Genomic DNA, 20,223 nt, shown 5'->3' with positions numbered 1-20,223 from the left:
CATACCTAGTTCTCCAGTATGTTCTGCTAATCTTTAAAAGGAGATGAGGTCCCTTAAGCAGGTATTTCTGATGCCATTGGACTTCTGAATGTGTAATAGGTCTTAGAGAACATGGTCTGCTGAGGCCCTTTATGCATAGAAGAGGTTGTCTCTCAATAGCTTGTATGATACCAAGAAGACAGTCAAGTCAAGGCTTTCAGGTTGCCCGCATAGTTTTTATGATTTTGGTATGTGTTTTTTTTTTAATGAGGAAGCATTGTGGTTATTCAAATGTGGCAAGTGTTTGGACAGGTACATACCGAAAGGGGCATTATTCTCAATGGTCAACCTAATGAGTGCCGAGTACAGAGGAACAATTATGTCCCTAGATCTGGATGCCAGACCCTTGGACAGACGCTGTGTGTTTAAAAAGGACTTCCTTGCAATAGTGCATATAAGGAGATGAAAACAATAGTTCATTGTCAGCATAGGTTCATGGATCTCTAACTACTAGATGAGTTTTCAGGGGGCTGTTGACAATGTGACAGTTACAACTGGATTCATGTTTCCTGAAGGATATCATTATAAATTTCTTAGAATTTAGTTACAGTCTATGATTCTGACACCAACTTCTTGTCTGAAGCAAACCCTCTTATAGGATCTGTCACATTTTGTAACATAAGGTTTCTGGAGTTATTTCAGTATTATTATTAGATATAACTGTGAACTTAATAGCAGGGGACTTCTGAGTGGGAGTGAACAATCGTAGTTTGTTTTTTTTTAGGGTTAAGGAGGAGACAGTGTTGATGGAACCAGTTTTCAACTAAGGTAAATAGTTTTTGGGTATTGGTTTGAAGTTCTGCGGGCGAGGGGGCAGTACATATTAATGTTGAGTCATCGGCATATTGCATGCAGGTGGATTGTGGAAGGGATGTTTTCAGATCATTAATGAAAATAGTAAAGAGTAGAGGTCCCAGAATAGAGAACTTTACATATTAAATCATTATTGTATGTTGTTTTTAATTTAGTGTTTTCCTTAGAACTCTGTATTACAGTATTACTGTATGTAATTTTTTCTCATTGTTTTCAGCTTTTCTCCCCAGGACTCCACTGAAAGGGTTTTTTTCTTGTCCAGTCAGAATATCCTGGTCAACAAAATAAATGAACAAAAACATAAATGTCCCATCACGAAGAACAGCCCATTAGTTAATTTATAGGTCAGGGGCCTAAGGAGGCAGCATATTATTTTTTATTTTCCTTGTTCTCACAGTTGAACCTCACAAGGTGCAAAACCAAATGTTTCTCTGAAGTGAAAGCCAATACCAAAGGGCTCTGGCTGACTAAATTTGCAGATAACTGCAAGCTGGACACAGGCATGGTATCCTCAAATGGCTTAGCCATCCTGCAAGAATGCTTGTCTAAAAGAAATAACTGGTGCCATAATCATGAACTGAAACTGTATGCTAAAAATGCATTATTATATTCTTCAGGAAGTCATCTACCTTGGGGATCTACCACACTGTCAATATGCCCCTAATTGATGACCCAGTTGCTTGGGATTTGGGAATTGATCTGTCCACTGTAATAAGGAGGTCCTTCTATATTGCATAGCTTATAGACAAAGGGATTGTGACTAGATCTAGAAATATCATTGCCCCTTTAATCAGCCCTCAGTAGGTCAGTCATGGAGTATAATGCCCCCATTGGTATGTATCTGTGCAGACACATGCAATAACTGGAACACTCACAGAGATACTAAACAGATACTAGGCTTAGACAATATATCCTACATGGACAAACTCAAAGCCCTGTCACTATACTGGGAATCCTACTGACTGCTAAGAGGTGACCTGTGTCTGGCATTATAAGACATCTTCGGACCCAAAACTGATGGATGTTCTGCACATCAGAAAGTCAAATGGCATCAGAAATACTCAGTCTAGGGATCTAAATCTCTTCTGCAGCATCAACTGAATGGTTTGGAGATAGGTATATTTCGCAGCTGATACAGCTGTTCTGGAAGAAACTCCCCAACCATGTAAAACAAATCTCATGCCTGTTTGGATCTATGGATGAGAAACAGAAAATTTCCCCCAGGACTGCCCCCTGTTATACTAACGGACAGAGGAAGCTCCTAAATGCTTTATTACATGCATGGGTCCCCTGAGATTATCAATGGCATTATTCTAGTTACTCTCACTAAGGCTAATATATAATTATTGACCATGGGATGAGTAAGGCCAGTCTTGCACCAAATGGGATAAGTTAATACAAACACCAAACGGCAAACTGTTTAGCTTAAAATGGCTCAGAAAGGCAGCTAGCCTAGTATTTACTTATGAACTTATAAAACAAAAAGAAAGTGAGACACAGGAGGCCTAAAAGCAGCATCTATTACTTAAGAAAGACACAGGCTGGCTAAATGAACCAGATAGGGTTGAGGAAAATCTCTTTAGCTATCATTTCAGTACTGTACTTGTGCCTGGGTTAGATGGATGAAAGCTGTTTATAGTCCTCTTCCTGAAACTTCTGGAACACCCTCAGAAACAAGAGCATAATAATTAGAGGATGGATATAAATGACAACTAAAAAAATCTACAAAAACCCATGGATGAAAGACAAAAATCAAAAAACTGAAAGAATGAACTTGAGGACTTGAGAATGAAAGTGGGTTTGTTTAAGAGGATCAGGCAATCCAAGAATCTATGTTGACTTTTGGGGAAAGGGAAATAAACTGGTCCTGCCTTCTCGTCCTGCTGACAGGATATGAATAAAACAGTTACATTACGATACCTTGAAAAATGGCTGCGTAGAAATCACAAGAGCAATCATGAGAGATTGAAGCACATTTGTGCTATTCCCAATGGCACATCTCAAAAACCGCCTTTGTTTTTTTTAGGTGGGCAATGTTCCTGTACCCTCATGTGCATGATAAGTCCCCACACTCCTCAATCTTATATAAACTAACTCTATGGTCACCCAATATCTGGGAAAGGAGAAAGTCCATACGACAACACACTGCAATCTCAAGCAATCCTTGCTTTCAATATTTTTAATTTCACCAAGTATTTTTTTTCTTTCTTTTTGGTGCCCCACTATCTGCTATCAGCTTCTCTTGATCTATTAGCCCATTTGCTCTTCACTGGGGGAGAGCTGTTTCTAGCCCATTCATTCCTTGTGAAGTGAGAGACAATTATGAAGCCATTATCCTGGCTGCCATTAGGGCATTTTTTGTATGTGGCCTAACTCAACCTCCCAGTGATGACATACAGGGATTGCTAAAATTAGGGCCTAACACATTATGAAGATTTCTGTCATTCATAGAGGATATTATGCTGGGTGTACTATCAGTATCAGTCCTCATGCCTTTGCTCAAGTTGAGCACATTTTTAGTCTGGGATGAATGTGCCTAGCTTCCATTCTTATTTCTGTCTTTCTCCATGACATACACAAAACAGTCTATATCTATAAGGTTTGTCTCATGAGATTTAGCAAACAACAGGCTTTACCACATGAGGGTATCCTCGTGGCTTGATGACAAATGCAATTCATTTCAACATCTCTTTCCTTCTGTGCATTGAGTGTGTCTTTTCACCCAGACCCCAATCCTTGCTTTAGGTCTCAGTTAGAGTGAGCAAGTGATTTTCAAGGACTTATGGTTCAAGGACAGATGGGACAGCTGGATAAAGCAACAAATCATGAGGGCAGTGAGGAATGCGTTAGAATTAATCTGGAAGAATAAAGTTAACGTGTTACCTTCTGATGCGGAGGGGGGGTTGGGTGGGCTTGAAGATGGCATAATATTCCTGAATTTTTTTAGATTACACCCTTAGAAGAAGCCCAAAACAGGGCAAACAGAAAGAGGATAATGGCAAAGTCTGAGAGGCCCTGTAGATAATATGATATATAAGTACACTTCAGAGAAGAACAATGCACTATGTCCAGTTGCTCTTCTAAAGAATCAGGGGTAAAGATTAAAATAAGGAGTGTCAAAAGCCCAAAAATAATGACACACTTTAAGTTTTAATACTACTGATTTAAAACATTAGTAGAAATAGAGGATTTATATTAAACTGCATTTTATGAAGCTTAGAAGGTCTGTAGGTATAATTAGTGCCCATGGTTCTTACTATTTTGTCAGAAAAAAAAAATTTCATGACAGATATAACAAATTTTAAAAGCAAAATCACACATTTGCAACAAAAGTCTTGTTCAAGCGAGAAATTATTGAAAGAGAGTCCATTAAATTATGCTTGCTAGATTTAACAAGGCTCAACATTTTATTGGAAAGGCTCACCCAGTCTCTGCTACACTTCGTGGTTTGCTTTTTATTTGTTGTATTTTGTATTGGTTTATTGCCTTTTTATATTTTGAGTGCTGGGATTTGTTTTCTTTACCTTGTGTTTTGCTTGTGTTCTGCCTTTAACTGCATATTAAAACTTCAAAAGACACCACAGCTCTGTTTCTTGTGAGTCAGGCAGAAAATTTTCCCTACCCCCCCCACCCTGTCACTGTTGTGTTCTTAAATACCACTGTCTTTCTAGTTGCCTACCTCATGTTAATTTGACCATGTATCTCATTTCCTCTCTGCTTTCACTGTCTTGTGTGAGTAAGCACAAAATTATCATTTTGTGAAATCACTCCCTTTCAACTATTTAAATGTATTGGCCATTCTACTAGAGTTCCAAGATGGTGGGTGTCTAATAGGTACCCTCTCCTTACAGCTCCAGTGCTCATCTTTGTTTTGGCTGTCTAAATTAAGTGAGCCTAGGCTGATCATATACCTTGCACTAAATTTGCTTATAACTAATTGTGAGAAGTTGATCTGAGGTACTATAACGATCCAGATTGATAACAAGATCTAATATTAAGTTTCGGCTGTGCGCAACTGTTCCGACACGCGGTTATTAGAGGCCTTCACTCCAGCACCATTCTTAGTGACAGCTCCTGAAACCTTCGTGAAATGAATAGAGCATCGAGAGATTCGGAGATTATGGACACTCAAACTACTAAATCTAAATTCTCAGCCATCACTACCTCTCCAGAAAAAGATACCAAAAGGCTGAGATCGTCAAAACCGGTATCGGAACAGTCCAAAGAGCCGGTTAGACAAAACCCTGAAAATGTATTGGTAATGGAGGAACTAAAAAATGCGCTTACACCTCTACAAGTGGTTATTAAAGAACTGTTAGCCAAATTGAACACCTTTGACACTTCATTACATAAAATTATAGATAGACTGGATCTGGTTGAAGAGAGATCCAATGCAAATGAATTTGAAATTCAATCCTTAAAAGAATCCCTCCAAACAAAAGATAAAATCATTAGCTCCATGCAATCTAAGATCGTGGACCTAGAAGCGCGAAGCCAAAGAAATAACTTGATAATTAGAGGTTTAAGTGAGAAATTCGAGCTTGGTCAACTAATTGAAGTGGCAATGCAAATATTCAATAGTCTCTGCAAAGATACAAACCCCGTGCATAATTACAACATCGAAAGAGCCCACAGAGCGCTTCGGAGACAGCAATTAACCTCCGTACCAAGACCAGTCTACATTAAAATGCTCAACTTTCAGGATGTCCAAAATATTCTGTCAGCCTTTAAAAAAGTTAAGAAATTCATATGGAACAACCAACAGCTAATAATTACCCAGGACCTGCCTCTTGAAATCCGAGAAATGCGTCGTAAACTGGCTCCGTACTGTGCTGAGCTCATACAAAAGAAAATTAAATTTCAGATGAAGTTCCCTTCAACACTGATTTTCACATATCAAGAATCTAAACTTCCTATGTCATCCCCGAATGAAGCTAGAGCGGTGTTCATGAAATGTTTCGGTTCAGATCCCTCCACCTAAGCTTATTCTGCCATAATAGCAATATATGCTCGCAAATTACATTTTGGGTATTCTCCCACTACTAACAGTTTTACACTTACTTTTCGTTATGATATTAAATCCTTGTATTTGTTTTATTGTTTAAGGTTGCCTTATTAACCCTTAGGAACCATGTTCACGTTAGTAATTATAGTGAGTGGGCTTCATTGAATGTGGCACACAGGCAGCACTAACTGTTACACATTTAAGAGGAAAGACTTGCGTATCCGGTGCCAGTGTTGCCCGTTGGAAATATACATTCGAAATGGCTTCGTCGAGCGAGTGCATTTCGAGGTTTATGGAACTGATTTCATTTTCTTCTTCAGGAAAGTTATCTCTAGATCATTGTAGGATCTGTCGCTAGTCCAGTCAGCATATAGTTTTGCTCGCACATAACTGACTTCATGACATGACGAGCTGTTCGTTGTTTGCTATTGACATTTTATGATTTGCGGGGATGGACTGGTATGTTATATTAAATTTTTGAAGAGACATTAGCCCTTCCTTGATGGAGTACACCATATTTTTTGGTTCATCTTATTATATATAATTGATTTACGCTTATTGCACTTTCCTTACAACCAATAATATACCTACACCAGCCTATTTGATAATATTTCTACATGGTTAAGCTATTCAGTTATAGGATTGACAAAAGATATACTGGGTGCTGTTAGGATGTTAAGTAGGGTTATGATGCCTGTGATTGGACTTGGTGCGACTTTGTATAAGTTTTGTAAATATTATATTAACTGTGTTATATTCAGTATAGTTAAAATGGTTTCATATTACTCATGTATAGTTTTAACTACTTGTTTTTACTCCTGCATTCTCTCAATAGCTATAGTGGTGTGGGTAAGCATGGATATAGATTTGATGGAATCTGGTGCCATTGCCTTACATTATATTGCCCTAATCTCATGGTATATAAATATATGTGTCAGTTTTTCACAAATTTTTATTTTTTCAATTCTATATAATTATCTATATAGAATTGTTTTTTCTCAGTTCTGCTCAACATATCTAATTTTATTATGTTTAATATGGCTAATGATTTGACAGTTTCCTCGTGGAATGTTAGAGGACTCAATAATATTGGGAAAAAAAAGTTAATTATGCATCTGATTCTTAAAGCTAACTGTGATGTATGCTTTTTGCAAGAGACTCACTTACTGAACACTGACTGGGCTAATGAAATTAAAAAGGCGTGGGTTAAGGAGATTATTTTCTCTGGCTCGGCTAATAACTCCAAAGGGGTGGCGATTATTGTTAAGAAATCCTTCCAGGCGCAGATCATTTCGAAAGGGAATGATCAAGATGGCAGATGGTGTTACTTTACTGGTTGTTTCCAGACAATAGATAATCCAATATTATTTCTCAACATTTATGGGCCATGCTCCGAACACACAGATTTTATTATGACTATCTATAATCTTTTACTTAAATTCCCAAGCCATCGACTAATAATTGGAGGGGATTGGAATGTGGTTATTAATCCCCAGTCAGATCGCTTTGGTAATTATAGATTAGGGAACTCAATGCTTTGCAAGGCCTTGATAGACCTGATTGATGACTTTGAATTAATTGACCCGATTGCCTTTAGTACTAAGGTTTCTGACTATAAGCACAATCACTTTACCTACTTTTCCAGGTGTCACAAATCATGGTCCCATATTGACTATTTTTTAATTTCAAGTTACTTCAACAATAGAACAATTAAGTTTTCAACAGAACCCCGTTTCCTATCGGACCACTCAAGAATAGTGTTAGAAATAAGTTTAACTCAGAATATAATTAATATAACTCCTACTTGGTCCTTAAATTCTAACCTTTTACAGGATAAATCTTTAAGCAAGGAGATTAATTTGACTCTAAATGATCTTTTTAGAGCTAAACAGGATGAAAATATATCCTTCGATATCAGATGGGCCGCAGCTAAAGCTGTACTCAGGGGAGTTTTTATCAAGAAAGCGAGTTTCCTTAAGAAAATACGGGTCAGAAGGTTAATCGAATTACAGCGGGATATTACTAACTTGGATAAGATGCTAATTGACAGCTACTCTGAGAACACAGAAAAGGAATTAATTGCAAAGCAAAAGGAGCTGTTTGAATATCACCAATCAGATCTGTCTATTTGGGAATATAGATTTATAGCGAAATATTCAGAATATATACAAATCCCGTCTAAGGCTTTAGCTAGATTAATTCTCAACACTCCTAGATCCCCTAGAATTTCTTGCCTTCAATATAACAATCGGTCCTATAGATCTGATGAAAGCATTATTCAGCTTTTCTATCAGATATATTCTGGAATTTATGCTAATGATAATTTTATGACCACTAAAGAAGAGATGACGAAATTTTTGGATGGGATTACCTTCCCGAAAGTTACTGAATCAGAAAGAGATTTACTATCGGCCCAGATTACGATAAAGGAAATCCTAGAAGTTATTGATAATCTGAAATTAGGGAAGGCCCCTGGTCCAGATGGATTCTCGTCGGATTTCTATAAGGCATTTAAAGTTACTTTAGCCCCTATTCTACTAGATTTATTTAAATCTTTGGCCAGTTATGGTACTAGGGACCCATACATTAACTATTCTAAAACTATCTTGATTCCCAAAAATACATTAGACACTACTAACCCCAATAACTACAGACTGATATCACTTATGAATGTAGATATCAAAATTCTCTCCTCCATACTGGCCAATAGATTGAAAAGAGTAATGGATGGGTTGATTTCCCCTGAGCAAGCTGGCTTTATGAAGTGTAGGCACACTTGGGACAACACCATAACGTTTGCATCTATAATAAAAATAACTAAACAAGACCCCAATCCTAGATATGCTTTGATATTGGACGCCTGTAAGGCCTTTGATAGGGTGAACTGGGACTTCCTGTTCCTAGCTCTCGGGAAATTTGGCCTTCCTCCTGAATTTATAAACCTCATTAAGGTTTTATATAACAGCTCAAATACTCGTTTATACATAAACAGGAAATTCTCGAATCCGATAAAAATCACTAATGGAACTAGACAAGGATGCCCCCTGTCTCCTCTATTGTTCAATCTATATTTAGAGGTATTGCTTCTGTTTGTGACACAGAGATCTTACCATGCTATTCCTAGGATTTGCAACTCTAATATTAGATTTACTGCCTTCGCAGATGACCTGAATTTGTACTTTATGCACCCCTCAAATGATGCCATGAAATTAATAAATTCCCTAAATACTTTTGCTGCAATTTCAGATTTCAAGATTAATGCTAACAAATCCAGTATTTTCCAAATTAATCCTACAGCACACAAACCTCACCTTTTTCCAGTTTTACCTATGCGTATTTGCCAATCCCTTGACTACTTAGGTGTTTCATATGATCATTCATATTCTTCTGTTCTGCAAGCTAACTTAAACAGAATATGGACCAATATCTCTCATGATATGAAAAGATGGCAATTACTAAAACTTTCTACACTCTCAAAAATTTCTGTTGTCAAAATGAATATTCTCCCAAAAATTCTTTATCAATGTAACTCCTCCCTATCCCCAGTTACAATCACCTTCATTAAGAAACTACAGAATGAAATCGCAAAATTTGTATGGCACCCAAAGTCGGTTAGAATGTCCTATTATAGACTTACAGTCCCTAAATCAAGAGGGGGCATGGCGATGCCCAATCTCATTCTATACTACAGGATTATTCATGCTAATAGACTCCTAGCAATTGCCAATTATACCCCTGACTCCCTATCATGGACTCCCTTGTGGATTAAAATATGGTATAACCACACTCTTAGCAACAACATTAATCCCAAAGTTTTACCATTCTTGACGAAAACTTCAATTAGAGGAACTAAACTACACCATATGTTGAGAGGTCTAATTGAGAATTTCCAGGAACTATTTAATTCTATGGGATTAGCTAATGCTCTCTTACTACTTCAGCCCCTTCATCTTAATCCCAATATTAAATTGGGGGGTCGGATGATAAATTTGAATAACTTCCCCCTGATTAGGGACTTTACGATGTGGGATTTCTATAAGTTCAAACATCTCTCACTGACAGAACTTAGAGAAGCTCTTTCTTTGTCTAAAGCTTATACTACTATTTTGAGGCAATTAAAGGAACTCACCTTGTTTTCCTCACCAAATCAACATAATTTAGATGCTGAGATTACTGTAGTTATGCAGCTTCTACTAAGTCTAAATTCCAAGAATCATATGATTTCCACTGCATACAAGGCATTTTCCTCATATCTATACAGAAACAAACTTATTTTTGCTGACTTCTGGAGCAAACAAGGTGCTAAAATATCCTCGCAACAAAAGACTGATTCGATAAAACTCACTCTCAAACATTCCCCTTTTAAGAAATTCACGTTTACCCAATTTATGATTACAAACAATTTATATTACACCCCAACTCATTTAAATAAATTTAATGCTTCTATTTCCACCGCATGCCCTTGTTGTTCACACCCCCAAGCAGACATTATCCATATTTTATGGTTTTGTAAATATGCCCATAACCTATGGTGCTCTCTTAAGGTTAGATTAAGTAAAATGGGATACCATAAGTCAACACTAACTTGGGAAATGGCCTTACTCCATATTACTAATATCAATATGTCATCTCTTCGACTTAAGATATTGATCAATATCTGCCTTCTGGTTAAGTTCTATATTACCAAACATTGGATGGATCGCTCAAAACTATCTTGGGGAGGTTTTAGGAATATGGCAATTACATACATAACTTCTCAAAAAATGATTACCACTAGCCCACGTAAAAGACTGGAAAATCAGAGTCTCTGGGATTCTATTTTCCTACTCCTTGCCGAGATTTGATCAAAGTTTTCTACCAGTACCCGTATGTTTTGGAACCTAAATGAATCATAGATGTGTTAGTAGAGGTCTCCTTATTGTATAAACTATATAGAGGGCTTCATGTTGGTATGATTGACCAATTGAAAGCATTGGCACTTTGTATATACTTTGTTTATGATAGTAGTTTGAATAGATAGTTTTTTTGCTTACTGTTTGTTTTGCTTTAAATATTATAATTCTCATGATTCTCTGATATTTCATAACTTCTATGTGTTTTTAGTGTTTGTGACATACAAAATTGAAATAAAGAATTTTGAAAAAAAAAATGTATTGGCCATTCTACTGTATTCCATAGTACCGGAATATAAAAGTGATCACCCCCTTTCAATCTATCTTGCTGTTTTAAAAATAGTGACTCTCCACTAAAACTTAACTTTTTAGACAGGTAAACCTTAAGTTGCCTACTTTCACATCTAACTTCTCTAGTGCACACTGCAGTGTTTAGGATAAACCATTTTATTTTCATCTTACCTTTAAGCATCCCTGTGACTAGCACTTGCTCTAATACCTGCAGGAAAGCACTAGGAAGCCTTAAAAGGATACAAGCACTCAATTCTCCTTATTAATAAGGAGAAATAAATCATAAGCACTAAACAGCCTATAATTGCAAAGTACCTTGCTAAGGTAAGGGAAAACAGCTCCTGTACTTAGAAAAAAGCACCAAACCAGGCATGTCCAAGGGTCAGCTTCCATTGATTTCTCCTGTCCACCTAGTGAAAATCTGGGCATACTGGGGCAATGCAGCAATTGCCTCATTTACACAGACAACCCTCTCCTCCTACCACCCAACACTACAACCTGTGAGAGATGCACTTACATAGCCAAACTGGAAGCAACGCTCTCTCAACCCAAGATTGTGCTAGACAGTCAAGAGGAGAAGGTTAACACTCACACTACACCTCAAGCAACACATAGCCCTTCTAAACTCACACCACCAACACCCACACATAGCAACACTAAATCCACATATGCAGAGGCCCTTAACTGTAACCTGTCCAAGCAACAAGGACCTCCGAAGCTGAAACGCAAACAAACACCAATCACAACCAAAGTGTCACATAGCTCACAACACCAGTGTGCCACCCAGCAACAGCCCCTAAGCCAAGACAACGTACCTAACACTTTAGTCATAGATGACTCTATAGTCAGGAACACTGATGTCCCACTCACCAGGCTGAACAAGGAGAAAATTACAGTGAGCTGCCTGTTGGGTGCCAGGATCCACCACATAACTCATGCACTCAAGTCACTCCACAACAAGTACAAATATGACTCTGTCATTGTCCATGTTGGAGTGAATGACTTGAGACGTACCTCCCTGGACTACATGAAAAGAGACATGGAAGAGCTCTCGGATCATGTGGCCCAGGCAGGTATGACCCTAGCCCTGAGTAGCATCCTGCCTTCACCCAGAATGATACCACAATATAAGGACAAAATGATGGAGTTCAACAATTGGCTAAGCTTCTGTTGTCATTCAAAGGGGATCCAGTATCTGTCTGCCTGGGATGACATGATCAAAAGACCACAATGCTTTGCCAGAGATGGTCTGCACTTGTTGCCCCTGGGATTCAGGTTACTGGCTAAGGCTCTTGCCAGCCCTATAGTGCCTTTTTTAGGCAAAGTTCAAAGGAAAAAAAACACCACAATAACAGGTAAAAGCATGCAAAATCTGAAAGTAATGCTGCTCAATGCTAGAAGTCTAAACCTCAAAATGCACTCTCTCAAGGCACTCCTAAAAATGGAGAACATTGATATCTGTGCAGTAACTGAGACCTGGTTCAAGGCTCCAGAGAGCACACCTGCAATACCAGGCTACAACTCTTACCACACGTTTCAGCTACCAAACCAGGATCAAAACATTAAAGGTGGAGGAGTGTCCATATTCACCAAGGATATTCACACCACCAAGTTAGTTGCCCAACGCAATGCATCTGAAATTCTCCAGGTGCAACTAACACTAGGTAAGACTGAAATCCAAATTGTAGCTTGCTACAGATCCCCCACCATGCCTCAAGATTCTCACTACACATTTCTAAACATACTGGAAAATATTAATATACAACCAAACACCCTAATACTGGGTGATTTCAACTACCCTGCCATAAACTGGGAAAACTACTCATGCACCAACACCTTTGCCCAACGGTTCTTGGAATTCATAAATTCCAAAGCCCTGGATCAACTAATCCATAGTCCCATCAGGCGCTCCAATATGCTAGACCTAGTCATTACCAACATGGGAAATCAATGCTCCACACCTATGGTCACCCCCTCATTGGTCAGGTCAGACCATAAGCTAATCATCCTTAACATCCACATCCCACCCCCACCCCACCCCTCCCTAGTAAGGAAACCTCCATAAAAAACTTCTCCAAGGCCAACTTCATGCTACTGAAGTCAGAAGTTACAAACTTCATGACACCCATGCAGACAGGAACTAAATGTTTGACTGCTGAGTCCTACACTAAGGCACTGTAAGAGCACATCCACTCATGCATAAATTGTGCCATCCCATATAGAACCAAGATGCTCTCCTCCAAAAAATGGAAGCCAATCTGGTGGTCCCCTGCCATAACCAAATTTTACAAGAAAAGGAACAAACTGTTGCAGAAAAGAGGAAAATCCCAGGATGCAAAAAACTCCCTTACCAACCTCAGTAAGAAGCTGAGATCCCTCATAAAATCCTCCAAAGCTAGTTACGAAAATAAAATTGCCAAAGATTCCAAAGGCAACCACAAGGCATTCTATAACTATGTCAAGAATCTAAATGGCAATGCTCAGATCTGCTCTGACCTCAACAGAATGGCATTAAATATACTGATCCCAAGGATGTTGCCAATATCCTGGCAGATTGATTCAGTGCCAGCTTCACCCCCCTCTCACCCCCTAAATGGCCCATCTCAATACTGGAAGATTGCCAAATTCCGATAATAATGGCCACACAGGTAAAAAACGCACTCTCCAAAGCTAAGAATACAACATCCATGGGACCAGATGACATCCCGGGCTGTGTACTACATGAACTACAAAATGAACTGGCACCTCACTTAAGTGTCATGTTTAATCATACCCTCACCTCAGACTTCATGCCCACTGAGCGGCACACAGCTACAGTTATCTCACTCCACAAGGGGGGATCCCCCTTGGATCAGGAGATCTACCGCCCCATCCGTCTGATGAGTCTGATCTGCAAGGCCGTGGAATGTATTATCATGGAACTTATAAACAAAGACATTGGCAACCTTAAAACACTGGACCCCACCCAGTTTGGGTTCGTGAAGGGCTGATCTTGTCTCCTGAACCTTATTGACTTCTTTGAATCAGTCTCCAGAGCTGTGGACGAGGGTAAGGCAGTCCACACAGCCACACCAACCCCCCACTCTGGAATCATAGATAATCTTACTAAGCTGGGCATTAATCCCTATGTCACTCGATGGATTGCCAACTGGCTTACTGAAAGAACCCACTCTGTAAAAGTAGCTGACTCCAAATCCAGCTCCAGACAAGTGTCAAGAGGAGTACCTCAGGGTTCGATCCTGGGACCTCTCTTAGATTCATAGATTCATAGATTAATACTAGGCTAACTGCCCTTGCGAAACATTTTAAGCCTAGCCAATTATCCCCAGTGAGATTCAAACCCTGTACCTTGTGTTTGTAAGGCAAACATCTTAACCATTAGCATCTACTTTTCTGAAGTACAGGCCAACACTAAGGGACTCTGGCTAACAAAGTTTACAGATGACTGCAAACTGGGATCCATTATTGAATCCCCAAATTATGTGAATACTCTAAAAAAGGGCCTTACAGAAACAGATGCTTGGTGCCAGAGCCATGGGCTCAAGCTCAATGCTAAGAAATGTATAGTTATCCCCTTTGGGAAAAAACATGTACCCATGAATTATCACATAGGTCGCAGTACACTAAACAATGAAAGTGTGATAAGAGACTTAGGGACACAGGTGGACAGTGGTCTCACCTTCAAAAACCACATCGTCACAACAGTCAGGAAATCCTTCTATGTGGCACACCTCATCACTAAGGGCTTTTCATCCAGAAAAAAGGAGGTCATTGTCCCACTGTACTCATCCCTCATTAGACCCATTATAGAATACAATGCCCCATTTGGTATGTACCTCTCAAGACATCTGCAACAATTGGAAAGGCCGCAGAAATACCTCACTAAAAGAATCACAGGCCTAAAGCAGATGCCCTATGCTGACCACCTTAAAAAACTCCAGCTATACTGTGTCGCATATCGTCTACTCCGAGGTGATCTCTGCTTAAGATACAAGGCCATGTCAAACCCAGAGCTGTTGGACATGCTACACTTAAAGAAATCCCAATCCCTCAGAGCCACACACTCCAGGGATCTAAATATTTTCATCAAAATAAACAAAACATGCTGGTGGGATAGGTTCCTGACCCAGAGACTCCCCAGACTCTGGAATAGACTGCCCACACATGTCAAGCAGAGTGCCTCTTTGGCCCTCTTCAAAAGGAACCTTGATGATTGGATGGAAGAAAGGAAATTCACCCCGGGAATCATGTCAGTCACCCTGCTAGACAGGGGTCCAGGGAAGTAAATAGTGTGGGAAGAAATAGCCAGGGAATTGTTATGGCTAGACTTGTACAGGCCCTAGGGCTGATAGCCTAGTACCAACCTATGAACCTATAAACGTTTACCCTCATTTATTCTATTAGCATCAAATGTGTTTTAAAACTAAGGCCTCTCAGATGAGTATATTCATTTACTAACTTTCCATTTCATCTTCTTACCCCAGGATTCAGCAAGCTCTGCACTGCATGTAGGAATAGTGCAAGAGCTGCTGGAGACAATATGGCCACCAAGAGGTCCAGGAACAAACTCCCATGATGTGCACGAGCAGTCCTGCACTATTCCTGCACAGACACAGCTCCTGTATGCTAATTACCCCATTTGCAGGTGAAAATCATGCAAATGAGGTCAATTAGCGATCCGGGAAGCAAGCAGCCGTCCGTGCAAGATTAGTGTAACCTGCAGAAATGTATTCGGCTAGTAACTGAGTACATTTCTGCAAACTACAAAACGTAGCCATGACAGCTCCAAATAAAGGGTGTATATAATGTGGAAGGCGTGCACATGGCCAAATATATGACCATTGGCATGGAAAATAGTTTCAAAATAACAAAACTAACTTTTTTTTTTGTCCGATTTCGGTTGTTTAAATGTATGGCAGTGTCACACAAACGGGATTGGCCCGAAAATAAAAATAAAACCTTGAAAAAATCTTTTTAGATAAAATCACAATTTTGCCATTATAGTCAATGGCAGACACAAGGCCACTGAATAATGGTTGCTAAGGGGGAAGACTTAGTATTAGACTTGTAACTAGGCATTAGCAGTCAGTTCTATGCAAATGAGGAGAATGATACTGAATTACAGATTTCCCCTTATTGCTAGCCAGCACCCAACCATGTGGGAGCAGGAAAACCATGGTGCAAGCCTAAGAGTTAGCTGACATCATAGAGGGGTGTGCCAGGCATACTGTAAGCTTATTGGAGCTCTGTGGCTCCGGTTTGCCCTTAGCTTAGCAGAGCTAAGGAAGGATGTGTGTCTGAAACTGCCCATCAGTATTTACATTGCCTAAATGGGTGTGCACGCCACTCACCAGGTTTTAAACAAAAAAAAAAAAAATTAAACCAGGAAATAGCAGCTCCTTTCACATCTAAGCAGTGGGTTTGCGCGGCGCATCTTGGGGCTTAAACAGGAAGGCAATGGGAAGGGAAAACAGCAGTAGTAAGGTAATCAAAAAGTACTAGCATAGCTGGCAGGTGAAATGTATCAGAATCAGCCAATTACACAGGCAGCAGCCCAGCCCAGCACAGTACTATAAACTATGCAAGCACCTTTCCCTCTGCTTTTTCCCAAAAGCTCTACACCACCGGTGTACACAAACAGGGAAATTTTACCTAACAAAAGCAAAAAAATGATAGGGGCTGCTTTTGCTCATAAATCAACATGTGGAAGAGGCTGAGGGTGGTGAGGATGGCAATGTTGATGACCAACTCACAGTGAGGATAAGGAGAAGAGTGTACAGACTCAGGGTAGCCTACCAGGGACTACATGAGCTGGATATAGTGGAGCACTATAGGGTGGACATGGACCTCCTACAGCAAATTGTTGAGCTGTGCCAGCCATACTTCAAACACAGAACCAACAGAGGGGAACACATCCCAGTGGATACCAAGGTATGTGTAGGCTTAAGAATACTAGGCACAGGTACCTTCCAAAGGCCAACAGGGGATATCATGGGGATCTCACAGGCATCAGCATCCAGTGTACTCCATCAGTTCCTGGATGCCATGTCAGTACATGCTGGTGAGCACATATATTTCCTCAACACCTGTGAGGCATTGACCAGCAGTATGCGTCTCTTCCACCAAATAGCAGAATACCCTGAGGTAGTGTGTGCTATAGACTGCACGCACATACACATCAAAGCACCACCTGACAAGCAGGGCAGATTCTACATAAACCGCAAGGGCTTCCCCTCCATCAAATGCCAGGTTGTGTGCAATGCCCAGGGCATAATAATGAATGTGTGCGCTGGCAGCCCTGGAAGCTATCATGACTCCCACATCTGGCATATGACACAGCTGTACCAGAGATTTGCTAATGGGGACATCCCATATGGCCACCTATTTGGGGATGTAGTTTATGCACTGGAGCCCATCAGAAATGCACAAACACCCGAACAAGAACTCCATAATGAGGCACACATACAGACCAGAATCATAATAGAGCATGTGTTTGGGATGCTCAAGTCACGGTTCCGGTACCTGGACATATCTGGTGGAGCCTTGCAGTACTCATTGTATGTGCCATGCTACACAATATGATCCTGTGGAAACAGCTGCAGCAGGAACAGCATGGGGCAGAGCCACACCCCCTCCCCTCCATTACCAAGGCCAGCACAGGCACAGAGTGACTCAGAGGAGAAACAACCTGAGCCTGCCCCTGTAGGCATAAGAAGGCATGCTCAGTATGCCCAGGCCTTGGCAAAGAGGCAACACATAGCACATACACTGACATGGTAGGAACCCAGGGAATGACACCTCTCTGACTTGCACATACAATAAAAGAGATGCCAAACATGACACTACCTGTGCTTAACCATGTATTGGGAATGTACTATGTGCATCCAACATAGTCAGTCCTCCAGCACCATCCTCAATACTGGCACAGCCACAAGGTAAGTCACTCTCACTATCAATTGCTAAATGTAGTAGTATGTTCTGCTGCCTGTATCTGTGGTATGGATGTGAGCATGTAAGGGAATTGGGTGGTTGAATGGGATGGCAGCAGATAGCCGACACCTATATCAGCAGCATGAAATCCATAACAAATACTGGTGTCAACATAGTAGGCAGTACTAGACAAGGTGACAAAACCCATTGCAAGACATATAGTGGGCCAAATGTGTGTCCATAGGACACACACATGCATGTCAGTGAGGCTCAAATACCCATCAACAGTCTCAGCCAGCAGGACAGGTGTAGACAAACACAAAGAAAGGCTGTGCTAAGGCCTCTGATTGATGGCTATGGAGAACAGCCTCCCTCCAGACCTACACAGACAAACTACAACAGGTCAGACATTGGGATGTTAGTTCTGAAGGGTAAGAAGTCAAAAACTAAAATGTAGGTCAATAAAACCTAAGAACTGTAGTACACTGATATGCCTCTAGTCTGCATGATAGGTCAGAATACAGAATGAAATGGAAGCCAGCAGAGTACCTGAAATACCAATACAGTCATAGCAGATGTTTACAGTTGTCATGTGTACACCCCCCCAACAATCCTATGTAGAAATGTAGTAACATGTAAGTGGGGGTATAATAACAGTGGAGCACAGATTACCTGAGCTGGCCAAAGTAGCAGGATAGATTGTTGCACATGTACAATATGCAGGGCTCTGTGTGTTAGGTTGTTGTGTGTTGTATATTGTGTGAAAGTGGTCAGCATGTAGGCATAGAGAGTTGTGTCCTAGTGGCCAATGGCTAGTACTGTTCATGACATGCCCAAGTTCTCACAACTGCAGTGCCAAACAAAATGCATCCCAGCAAGACACAATCCAGCAGTAATCCATACTAATTGTTTGGATGTAATATCTGTCACCATCTGAAAGTTGGACATGGCATGAATTTGGACCCAGACATAAAAACAGTACACAGGTGGAAGTACCCTAGACAGAGAGTGTAGAAAATGTTGCTAAACAAATGGACACACCTTTGGATTTGTACATACAGGTTAGCAACACATTAGTTGGCTGTGTAGTATGGAATACTGATGTAGTCTGGCCAAACATTGGCAGACCACAAAAGGCACAGGTATGAAGTACTGAGAAACCACTGATGTTCCTGCACAAGCCAACATAAGTGGAATGTCCCACGTATATCTATGAGTCAGCTGCAAGTAATTTTCATAGCACACATGCACCCAGCTCACCCCACCATCAGCCAAAGGTACCTCACAGGTCTTATCCCTGCTGTTGGGAATGAGTATAATATGACCCCCACCTCTGTATGGGAAAAGCCACAGAATGCAGCATGCTGAAGAGGTGTCCCATGCAGGTGTGTTCCTAGCTGTAAGCAGCACCCTGCCAGCATCCACACCAATGGATAAATAAGGACAGAAACTATGTTTACCTACACTTACTCCATTTTCAAGAACTTCTATCGCTCACTCCCACTTACTGTCTACCCTTCTCTATGCCTCCCCCCTTTTCACTAACTTGAATAAAACCACTCTTAGAAAACTTGCAAGCTGTTACAACCATATTACTAGATTTGCTACAGGTACAACATTTAGGACCCATTACTGTATCAACTTAACTCAACTAGGCTGGCTTGAATGGGCTAGTCTTCTCCAATACAACCAACTTATAATAGCCCACAAAGTTCTAAACCACCCTGATAAGACACCAGCACTAAACAAGATCATTAATCCCTATAGCAACCTGAGGTCACTGCGCTCTGCTGACAAACTGTTGGTTCAAACAACCAAAAGCATAAATGAGGCTGGTGACTCTCTATTTGCCAGCTCTGTAGGCAAAACGTGGAACTCTCTACCTGCTGAACTTACTCTCCAGCCCTCTCTAAACCAGTTCAAAAAAAGCCACAAACTACACTTTCAAATGCACTGGCAATGTCCCTGTTCAAAACCTGACAACACCCACCCCCTGGTATTGGATATCTTGCCTAATTAAATCTAATTGGGCGGCACAGTGGTGCAGTGGTTAACGTTGTCGCCTCACAGCAAGAGGTTCTCCGGTTCGATTCTCGGCTGGGGTGCCTTCTGTGTGGAGTTTGCATGTTCTCCCTGTGTTCGCGTGGGTTTCCTCCGGGTACTCCGGTTTCCTCCCACATTCCAAAGACATGCATCTGGAGCATTTCTCCCCGGGCCTCCACTGAAAACAGGCTCTGTGGAACCTAGTCGGAC

The sequence above is a fragment of the Protopterus annectens genome, chromosome 13.part0 (genome assembly GCF_019279795.1).
Source record: "Protopterus annectens isolate FY-2018-M chromosome 13.part0, PAN1.0, whole genome shotgun sequence".
Lineage (NCBI taxonomy): Eukaryota > Metazoa > Chordata > Ceratodontiformes > Protopteridae > Protopterus > Protopterus annectens.
This window is presented reverse-complemented; position numbering follows the sequence as displayed.